This window comes from Piliocolobus tephrosceles, chromosome 6 (assembly GCF_002776525.5).
Source record: "Piliocolobus tephrosceles isolate RC106 chromosome 6, ASM277652v3, whole genome shotgun sequence".
In the NCBI taxonomy this organism is placed as follows: Eukaryota; Metazoa; Chordata; class Mammalia; order Primates; family Cercopithecidae; genus Piliocolobus; species Piliocolobus tephrosceles.
In genome coordinates this window covers 92,281,455-92,290,045 of record NC_045439.1, presented here as the reverse complement: position 1 = coordinate 92,290,045, position 8,591 = coordinate 92,281,455, and the positions used below count along the sequence as shown (strand labels likewise).

The 8,591-nt window shown below is 43.1% G+C and overlaps 1 pseudogene; it reads left to right on the top strand.

The window, feature by feature from the left end:
• The first annotated feature begins 3,055 nt into the window (after positions 1-3,055).
• Positions 3,056-3,451, top strand: LOC116418825 (annotated as a pseudogene).
• Positions 3,452-8,591: the final 5,140 nt, after the last annotated feature.

Genomic DNA, 8,591 nt, shown 5'->3' with positions numbered 1-8,591 from the left:
ATCCCCCAGGAAACCATTCTAGAGCATGCTTGCATGGGGTGGAGGATATTTTCAGCTGCTGAGTCTTCTTCAAGGAGGAGTTAGAGTCAAGACTCTCTGTCTCAGAACCTTGGAGCCCAAATAGAGAGAGAAAAAAAAAAAAAAAAAAAAAAAAAAAAAAAAAACAGCTGGAAATGTGGTAGCATCAAGTGTCAGCCAAGCTGAGAAAACTAGATGCCAAAAATGATATGTGTAAAAAGCAAGCGGGCCAAGCAAACACAACAGTTGCTGAGGCAGAGATAAGAGGCAATCGGTTCTCTTTAATGGAGGGGCCCATGTCTACAGAGGACTCACCCAGACCCTTCAAGCTGATATAGCAAATAATAAAGAGAGGGATTCGGTACCTATGAGAACAGCCTCTACTCAGTGACATTCAAGATATTTCAATGCGCCATCTGTCTCATCTACCCAGGTGGCACCACCAGTGTGGGGTCTAGGAGACAGTGCATTGGGAAGAGACAGAACAGCCACCTCAGAGACCAGGACAGGCTCAGAGGGACACCTTGACACTGGGGAAAGAAGAGGAGCCAGGGTCTTGCTTACATGTTGAAGTCCTCAGGAAGTCAAGGGCGAGCTATGCTGTGAATGGCTGAGAGGTGCAAGATTCTGATGGACCTAACGGGAAGCTGGAGGAGGGCTTTAGGAAATAAGGGACTCTGGTTTGGGTGAAGGAATGGTGGGCTGAGCTTTGTGCAGGGTGAGGCACCAGGGCTGACAGAGGGCACAGGGAGATGTGAAAACACATGAGTAATGAGTAGAACAACTTTTACCAGTTGTTTCCATGTTCTCCCTTCTTCCAAGAAATCTGCTTACGCAGAGATTTTCATCCATAGAAAGGAGAAAACCCCAAGAGCAGAGGAGGGTCTGCTCTTCATGAAGAAACAAGGCTCAGGGCAACTAGGGCCAGAGGCAATAGTTTTTGTTTTAAGAGAAAATTTTATGTTTATTATGTACTTTGTATTTTATTATTATTTTTTTAAATGGTGTCTCACTCTGTCGCCCAGGTTAGAAAGTGCAGTGGCACAATCTGATCTCAGCTCACTGCAACCTCTGCCTCCCGAACTCAGGTGATTACCCCACCCCAACCTGCTGAGTAGCTGAGATCACAAGTGTGTACCACCATGTCCGGCTAACTTTTTGTATTTTTGATAGACATGGGGTTTTACCATGTTGCTCAGGCTGGTCTTGAACTTCTCAGCTCAAGCCATCTGCCCGCCTTGGCCTCCCAAAATGTTGGGATTACAGGCGTGAGCCACCGGGCCTGGCCTATAGCTAATACTCTGAGGATACAGAGAGATAAAATTCTAGTGATAGGAATATTCCAAGATGAGAATTGGTAGGAAAATATACTGAGTGCAGTCTGGGGAGAGATTACAATGATTTGGAGAATTAATGAGAAAATGAATTGAGCTGATGAAGAAGTTTGCATGAGAAAGAGAGGACAGTGTTTGAAAATTAGCTAAAGAGGGATGTGGGGTGTATTAGTTTCCACTTTCTGCCCTAACAAATTATACAAACTTGGTGGCTTAAAGCAACAAAACAGTCTGGGTGCAGTGGCTCCTGCCTGTAATCCCGGCACTTTGGGAGGCCGAGGCAGGCTGATCACAAGGTCAAGAGAGCGAGACCATCCTGGTCAACATGGTGAAGCCCCATCTTTATCGAAAATACAAAAATTAGCTGACCACGGTGGTGCACACTTGTAGTCCCAGCTACTGGGGAGGCTGAGGCAGGAGAATCACTTGAACCCAGGTGGCAGAGGTTTCAGTGAGTTGAGATCATGCCACTGCACTCCAGCCTGGGCGACAGAGCAAGACTGTCTCAAAAACAAACAAAAAACAACCACCACCAACAAAAACATTATTGCCTTACAGTTATGGGATATCAGAAGTTCAAAAATGGGTTTTATGGTGTTAAAATTAAGGTGTCATCAAGGCTTTTTTTTTTTTTTTTTTGCTTTGTTTTGTTTTTTTGAAGGCTCTAAAAGAGAACCTCTTCCTTGCCTCTTCCACTTTATGGAGACCATGGCTCATGGCCCTTTTCCAGCAATGGCATCACTCTGATCTGTGTTTCTGTTGTCCCATCTCCTTCTCCTTCTCTGACTCGGACCCTCCTGTTTCCCTCATGTAAGGACCCTTGGGATTACATTGTTCCTACCTGGATAATTCAGGACCATCTCCCCATCTCAAGATCTTTACCTTAATCACATCTGCAAAGCCTCTTTTGCCATGTAAGGTAACATTCATAGGTTCCAGGGATTAGGAGGTAGATAGATTTTGGTGGAGAGTGCAATATTCTGTCTACCATACAGGATTAAGGAAGGATTTTTTTTTTTTTAATGGGAGATACAGACATGTTTATTCACTGAGGGGAAAGGGCCAGGAGGGAGGGAGAGATTTCAGGCCTAAGGCAGAGATGTAAAGACTGATGAAGAAAGCTCCTCAGGAGGTGAGGCAGGGGGGATGCCCAAGGCACGGGTGTGGGGAACAGTCATAAACAGGAAGAATGAAACTGGGGTGAAGATGAAGATGAATGCAGAAAAAATGTAATTTTCAGTTGCCTGGAAGGAGGTAATATTCTTAAGGGAACTGGTTCTCTTAATGAGGTTCTCAGAGAGAAGAGGGCAGGGTTAAGAATGGAAACTGAGGATGAGATGCCAATGAGTGATATGTAGGGGCAGTCAAGCAGTCCACAGAACCCCTTCAGGAGCAACTTCTTTGCAACCAGCAATTTCTTCTTTACTTTCTCTTTCTTCCAATGGTGCCTCCGTTTCAGCGGGGGGCTCCCACAATTAATACTGTTCCAGTTGAAGCTACTCTTGGTTCTAGTAAGTGAAAGAAGAGAAGAGAGATGTGTTAGGGGGATTCAGAGGTAAATTCTGGAAGACTTTATTGTGATGAGATCTTTACTGAGCCTGGAAAATACGACAATTTTATGTTTCAGATTCCAGTGACATTTTCACATGATTCAAACACTGTTTCCATGGAGTTAGAATTTCTAAGCCCGGATAGTTCAACAGCAAGTTTCCAAGATGCTGCCCAAAGGAAAAAGTGGCTCTGGAAAAGTGGGGAGAGGTGGAGCAGCCTCTGGGAGTGAGAGCGCTAACAAGAAGGCTCAAGGTCCCAAAGGTGGTGGCAATGCAGTAAAGGTCAGACACGTTCTATGTGAAAAACATGGCAAAGTCATGGAAAAGTTAAAGTCTGGAATGAGATTCAATGAAGTGGCCACATAAAATGTGAAGATAAAGCCAGGCAAGGGGGAGACTTGGGTTAGATGACCAAGTCCCATGGTGGGACCATTTCAAGAAGCAACATTTGCCTTGCCTGTAAGTGGGATGGATAAGCCTGTGTTTACAGACTCACTAGTTAAGACAAAATTTGGATATCATATTATTATGGTTGAAGGAAGAAAATAAAATCATATGAAAGACTGAAAAGAAAAAAGATTTTTCTAAGCCCATGAAAAGGGCACACTTAGAAATTTCTAACCCCACAGGAAAGGTTGTTTGAATCCTGTAAAATTGTCATGAAGTTTTTCTGCCTGGCAGAAAAATATGAGATGGTGATCACCATTTGTTTCCTACTTTATTAAGAGCATTCATTGTGGCTAAGGTGAAGGAACCCAGAGAACAGGAACCCAAGGCTGAATCCAGTCCTCTGAGGATAAAAAGAGGATAGGGAAGAGAGGAGAGTACACCTGTCACCTGCTCATGGACAGGCTGCATCAATGACATCTCTACTTGCTGGCTCAGTCTTTCAGTCTTTCCAGACCTGGGAACCTCCATGAGCAATCGGGATGGATGGAATCGTTGCTGAGGAGGAGCTGCAGGGTGTGATGGTAGACATATAATGGTGCACACTTAAACTTTCCTCAGCAGCCCCATTAGGGCTACCTGACTGCCTCTGAGATTTGAACCTGGAAGATGAGATTCCAGCAGTGGTTAAAACAGGAGAGCCACGAAACTGGAAGAGAGAGAAGACTGCCTGGGCCTTAGGGGTGGGACTGGAATGTGTGGCCTTTGGGTCTGACTCTGGCTTAGAGGGCCGGAAGAAGAAGACGAAGTCACTGCTGAGTCATGGAAGCAGAGGCTGTAGGAGGCCCTGGGGTGTTGGGGTCAGTGACTTCTTTCTGATAGATGAGATGTGAGGTACCCCAGGAAAGCTGCATGGCTGCACTGACGAAGGGATGGATGGGGTTTCTGCCATTGCCCAATTGTCAATCTGATGCCAAATTCATTGCTTTTAGAATGAGAATTAAAGACTCTTGGTGTGTCAGGAGAGAGGAAGAGTAAAAGTCTTGAAGAGGACGCTACGACAGCTAAAAGTACACAAAAGAGCCCGGAATTCCTGGGGTAGACAAAGGTTGTCTGGGGGACCCTGACAGGGACATTTGGCTAGATCATGTAATAAGTATTACTTTGTGTAAGACCATTTATTAATGTGCTCTACTTTTTATCTTGAAACAAGGAGTAGAAAATAAGGATATGTATTTTCTAACAGAAGCTATTGAGAAAGAACTTGGTAGTAGCATATTTGGTGTAATCGTTCTTATTCTGTGAGATCTAATACACTGCCATGCCCATGTGCTGACTGCATCACTGAGTATTTATTCAGCACCACACAATTATTTTTGGTAGTTGAGAGAGTTTCAGGAAGCAGAAGTTTTCATCTTCAAGGGACTAAAAGTTCGGCAGGCTGTAGCATCTATCTGTGTTTTAAGACATCTGGAGGCTTGAACAAACATTTAGAACTGGACAGTAAGGAATAATCACAGTGTTTCGAAAACACAAAAACCAAACATACCTTCAACGTGCTATTCTTTGTTTTGTTTTCACTCATGCTCCCCTCATTCTCTGCCTTCATATTCTTTTTTTTGAGAGAGAGTCTCACTCTGTCGCCCAGGCTGGAGTGCAGAGGCGTGATCTTGGCTCACTTCAACCTTGGCCTTCTGGGTTCAAGCGATTTTCCTGCCTCAGCCTCCTGAGTAGTTGGGATTACAGGCACATGCCACCCCTCCCGACTAATTTTTGTATTTTTAGTACAGATGGGATTTCACCATGTTGGCCAGGCTGGTCTCCAACTCCTGGCCTCAAGTGATCCACCTGCCTTGGCCTCCCAAAGTGCTGGGATTACAGACGTGAGCCACTGCGTAATCCCAGCCTTCATATTCTAATTGTTAGAGTCAGCTTTCTTATGCTGTCATTTAAAACAGTTAGAACAAGCACTGGCCAATGTGCCCAAAGGTATGGGGAGGGAGGGGATTCTTGTCTTCTTCCACTTCCTCCTGGCTGTATGCCCTCAACAATCACCTAACTTTTTTGAACTTCAGCCTTTTAATTTGTAAAATGAGAATAATACAAGGTTTTTTTTTTTCTACCTCTCTTGTTAGTTATTTTGAGAAATGAGATATTATTTGCAAAATTACTTTCACAGCTCTAACATGCTATATAATCATTTCACATAGCAGAGACGTTAAGGGCAGGGAGAAAGGACAGCAGAGAATAGCAAGAGATGGCCCCGGGAGTGAGAGTGGGAGGCCAGACAAGGCGACGTCTTGCGTAAAGGCCATTTGAAGAAGTGTGGCCTTTGGACATTTTAATTTTAATTTTATTTCCTTATTTTTTTATTCTTTTGAGCACTTTGTCACCCAGGCTGCAGTACATTGTTGTGATCATGACACACTGCAGCCTTGACCTCCTGGGCTGAAGCAATCCTCCCACCTCAGCCTCTCGAGTAGCTGGGACCACTACCACCACACCCAGCTGATTGATTGATTGATTGATTGTAGTGATAGAGTCTTCTTATGTTGCTTTGTTTAGGCTGGTCTTCAGCTCCTGGGCTCAAGGGATCCTCCCATCTCAGCCTCCCAAAGTGCTGGGATCATAGGCATGAGCCATTGTGCCCAGCTTGAACATTTTTAAGTAGGAGAGTGATTTGGTCAGATTTAAACTTTCAGTGTATCACTTTCAACTTTGTGGAGGTTGGATTTCAGGAGGACCAGTTGAAAGGCAGAGAGATTAGGGAAGGGAAGGTTGCAATAAAGATACTGAGGGTGAGAACTAGGATGGTGGTAAGTCACTGGGATGGACAGCAGAGGAAAAAATAACTTCGGAGGTAAAATAAAGAGCACGTAGTGATCAACTGACTGGTGGGAGAGAGGGAGAATCGAGGCGTTCATGAAAGAGGACTCCTGAGTTTCTGGTATAGGTAGACAGCCCCTAATTCAGATAAGGGAATATATTATACAAGGAGGAGCAGGACTGGAAGGAATGAAGGTGAGTTCCATCAAGATGCACATGGGGCATGGAAGCGGAAATACCCCATAAGCAGTTAGATATAGACATTTGAAGCCTGGGGAGAATGTCAGGGCTAAAGATGTTGATTTTGGAGGCATCAGCTTGTAGTTATTTTTTAAATCTTAAAAGTGTTCCTAAGTAACTATAAAATTTGAAGGTCAAATAATCTTTAGGAAAACTAACGTTAAGAGGTGGTATATTATTTTCTAATTACAACAGTGGCTTACAATGATACAAATTGATTTGTCTTACAGTCCTGTAGGTCAGAAGTCTGACACTGGGCTTTTGACCACACTGAGCTAAAATCAAAGTGTCACCAGGGCTGTGTTCCTTTCTGGAGGCTCTAGGGGGACAATTCTTTTCCTTGCTTTTTCCAGCTTCTAGAAGCCACCTGTATTCCTTGATTTGTGGCTTCCTTCTTCCATGTTTGAATCCAGCATGGGTGGGTTGAGTCTTTTTCATGCTGTCATTTTGCAGGTTTCCCTTCAGCTTTTTCATCCACTTTTAAGGACTCATGTGATTAGAGTGGGCCCATCTGGATAATCCAGAATAATCTCCTCATCTCAAAATCATCTGATTAGCAACTCTGATTGCATCTGTAACCTAATTTCTCTTTTGCCATGTTAGGTAATATATTCACAAGTTTAGGGCATGGACATCTTTGGAGGCATTATCTGCTTACCACAGATGGTAGAAAGAAAAGGCTTTCATTAAGGGGGTCAAGATATGGACAGGTAGGAGGAGAGTGGTGTCATCATTGTCCTTGAAATAAGGCCCAAAGATCTAAAGCCATCTTCTTGAAATGACTCTAGCTAAACCTAAAATGGGTAAGTGAGTAATGATGTGGTGGACAGCTAGATTCAAGTTCTAGGATTTCACCCCATGCTTTGGGACCTTGGGTCATCTACATTCTAAGACATTTTCTTCATCTGCATACCATGGATCGTGATTATACTTCCCTCATAAAGTAATGCACATGAAAACTTTTAGTAAATTATAGAGCGATTTGCACATGTCAAATTCCCCCAAGACTTTTTCAAGGTAGGTTCAAGTCTATGTCAATATTCTTTCAGGATCAACTACCTCTTTCAAGCTACAAGGTAAGCCTTCCTCAATCCTGAATTACTAGGCTTTAGTAAAAGAATCTGCATTAAATGAGTGACTCTGTCAGCCCACATATATAGGGTATATACATAAGCCACTTATGTATATAAGCCACCATCAGCAAAATTACTCCTGCTTTCAATGTTAACATCACCAGCTGGTGAATATTAGTTTGTATAAATGGAAGGTTCTAGAAAAGATGGGAGGGTATAAAGAGAGCCCCTAGTAGAGTAGGTCTGTGAGAACTCACGTTGAAGAATTATCACCAGTAAAAGAGAGTTGACATAATGTGCACTAATTTAGAAGTCAGATAAAAAAGAGTTTAAATCTAAATAAGATATAGATTTTGATACTTAAGGTAGAATTTTCTAAGGTTAGAGATGTCCAACTCTAGCATTAATGGGTGCAGACTGTATTTTTTTAGTGTTAAGGTATAGGCTGTAATGATCTTTATCATTAGGATTCCTGTGGTGGGTAGTGGGTACTTACTTGGACATTATGACTATTTACGCTCCAAATCTAAGATTTTATAGTAACTTTGGGAGGCCAAGACGGGTGGATCACAAGGTCAGGAGATCGAGACCATCCTGGCTAACATGGTGAAATGCTGTCTTTACTAAAAAATACAAAAAACTAGCCGGGCGAGGTGGCGGGCGTCTGTAGTCCCAGCTACTCGGGAGGCTGAGGCAGGAGAATGGCGTAAACTCGGGAGGCGGAGCTTGCAGTGAGCTGAGATCTGGCCACGGCACTCCAGCCCGGGCGACAGAGCGAAACTCCGTCTCAAAAAAAAAAAAAAAAAAAAAAAAGATTTTATAATGTCTTTAACTTCCATTGCTACTTGGAAATTTCACAGTCAACTTCAAACTCAATACATCTAGAACCTTCTGGTTTAAGTCCAGTTTATTTTTGCTACTAAGCGTCCCTGTTTCCATCAGTGGTAGCTAGTTTCTCAAGCCCACAGGCTAAAACTCTTCTTCTCTTCATTCTATGATGATTAATTTAGCACCCACTACATACCAGACAGTGAATGAGACAAAAGGATTACAAAGATGAATAGGAGATGTTCATTCCAAGTAGTTTGGTATCCTGGATACATCCATAAAAGCCTTCTGCTGCAATACATCTCACATACTATATTTAAAAATTATTTAAGTGC